At 43.6% G+C, this 2,738-nt stretch overlaps 1 protein-coding gene across 3 annotated transcripts in view; it reads right to left on the reverse strand.

Moving 5' to 3' along the window:
* LOC122079809 (DEAD-box ATP-dependent RNA helicase 20-like) overlaps positions 1-2,738 on the reverse strand; it is a 13,479-nt gene that overhangs the window by 2,404 nt on the left and 8,337 nt on the right. The window lies entirely within an intron of this gene.

The raw sequence follows: 2,738 nt of genomic DNA on the forward strand, positions 1-2,738 counted from the left end.
GGGGGGGGGGGGGAGGGAGAATATATCCCCCAAGGGAGATTACAAACCCCATAAGGGTAACCAAAGTCCAAAAGGACAGCATCCAAAGCCCAGTGGGCTTGAGAAGTGGAAGACATGTCATTTGAGATATGTCTAATACAATTCAAAGTCCACATGGGCAAAATAAAGGAGTCAGATGCCCAACAACATAAAATACAAAAGCCCAACATGGGCTGACAAGAACCCAGAAGCCCAAAGAAGGAGAAGGGCAAATAGGGAAAAAAAGGGAAAAAAGAAGTAGGGTTCCACCAAACCCTCCCAGCTGATCTCAACAGTACCACTTCCAGCCGCCAAGACATGAATCTGCATTCCAGCAGAAATGGCAGGCACGGCGGCGGGGCATAGGCCTTGCGGAGGGCCACGGCCAAGAGAGAAGCTAGCCTCGCGGAGGAGACAACCGCGAAGGGGGGTGCCGGCCTTTCGGAGGGTGATGGCGAGGAAGTTGTTGGCCGAGCGAGCCAGGAAACCACCGAGACACACGAATCGATCAAGGAGCTAACGTGAGGGAACGTTTGGTCAGCCAAGGATCCAGAGGAGACCAAGTCAAGGTCATCGGAGCAATGGCATACTCAAGCAGTGTAGCAACTCAAGGATGAGCGGCAACAGGTCCGGCGAGCGTCAGCAAAGGGGGGGAGGAACCAACAAAGCGGTCAGAGAGCAGGTCAGAGCAGCGGAGGACGGCAACAGAAACCCGATCGAAGCAGCAACTCGAGGAAGAAGAAGAAGAAAAGCAACGGCAGTCCCAGAGAACACTAGCAGAAGAGGGAGCCAACGAGTCCTACAAGGAGGATCAGGGGGATTCTGACAAGACCATCACCCGATCAGGGTCGAGACGGGAGTGGAAGGGATGGGGAGTTGGCAACAGGTGGATCATGCCTCCCGGAAGTGTGAGACAGAAGATCTGAGGATGAGAGGGAGAGGGAGAACGAGAGAAGGAGAAGAGAGGAAGCGGAGGGTGGGGGAGCAGCCCGGCATGAGGCCAGGCTGCTCTAGACGGCATCGCTGTAGTGATCTCCTTTCTCGAGCGTTAGTTAGGGTTCCGCCTCTGACTGTAAGCCTCCGGGATTAGAACTAAAAATTTCATCAATAATGTACACTTAAAAACCAGTTTAAGCAACACATAGTAACTGAAGCAAGGAACAAAAGACACGCTCGCATTTGAAAAGTATCACAGCTATTACTTTTCTTTCGACTTAATGTTGCTAATAAAAGACAGGATCGCTTTCAAAATCATTTTAGATACAAAATATAGGCCCACAATAAATGGCTTTCTTTGGACTCACTTTTAAGCTACTACAACTTAATAGAAAGTTTCTAACAATCTAATCGAGTTCTGATTCAAAAACAAAAAAAGCCCAGATTTAGTAATTGATAGGTTTAGGCTTTAGTTTTTAGTGTTTCTAAATGTGACGGACTGAAACATTAAGCCCAAAGCTTAGGTCTAAAGGAGGTGCACGAAAATTAGTATTTTATTAACTTATTGGTAGGTTGTGGGTCCTATGTCAAGAGTCCAAGTTTAGAAATGAGTCTTATCTGTCAAATGAGTCCTAATGTTGCATATTAGGTTAATAAGAGTTATATTTTGAGTTTGACTACTATATTTAGAGCAAAAAAGTGACTAGGAGTCCTGACAGTCAGGACTAAGTCTATAAATAGGTAACCACCCCCTTCTGATGGATTTGAGCTCAATGAATATGTTTGAATATTTTAGTAAGTTTGTTGCTTGTGAGCTACGTTTCTCTCTCCTACTGAGGTAGCCTAATTCTCCCTCTCTCTCCTCTCCCCTTCTGTTTCCTATTTTATCTCATAATATTTTTCCCAGTTATCATTCTTATATATATATATATATATATATATCTTTTCAGATCTGCAACTTCTTGTTCAGATAAGATCTTATCCCAGAATTTCTCTCCCTTATATCTATCAACACACGCACACTCTCCTCCACAACAACCTCATCGATTTCAGCAGTTAACATTACTTTTTTGTTTCTTAGCTTTTATTCTGGAGATTAAAAAATTAAATTCCTGCAATTGTTTAGATTCGAGACTTCTTTTTATCCTCATCTGACCATCAGACCTATCCAACATAATCTGACAGATCTTTTTGTCCATCTTCCTCAACAAAATTGCAGCCGTCGATTCGGATCTCCCCTATTCCATTCCTATTGTCTTCTTTGCCCATTACCTGCAGACTGGTCTAATCAGCCTGCACCAAATGAATATGTCTCTTTCAATATGGAAATTATGATGTTTTCACTCATAGATCAGAAAGGAAGGATGTCAAAAATCACAAGGGCTTGTGAACTGTCTGTAACAACTTGCAAAGTGGCAAACAAGGGTGGTCAATACAATTAAGGACCCCACACCCATATTAGTGCACAAGTTTCAGCACCAAACAATTTGAGTAAGCTTGAAAGTGAACACAAATTTGACATAAAATAACAAGAACGCCACTAGATCCCATAATCATGCATGATATTCTTGTAATTTTATGGAACTTAAAACTCAGTTTTAGCTACTTCCAGCACTAGTTTTTTGATGAAAATTGACTAGTATGATTGATGTGAGGTCCTCCATTACTGGACCCACCACCATCCAACCATGCCTGCCACATAACAAGAGAGCAGACCTTGTGACCATTACAGCATTCACAAGCCTGGCGATGTCTATTCTTTCTTTTTCTTTCCCCCCCCCCCC

The sequence above is a fragment of the Macadamia integrifolia genome, chromosome 5, assembly GCF_013358625.1.
Source record: "Macadamia integrifolia cultivar HAES 741 chromosome 5, SCU_Mint_v3, whole genome shotgun sequence".
In the NCBI taxonomy this organism is placed as follows: Eukaryota; Viridiplantae; Streptophyta; class Magnoliopsida; order Proteales; family Proteaceae; genus Macadamia; species Macadamia integrifolia.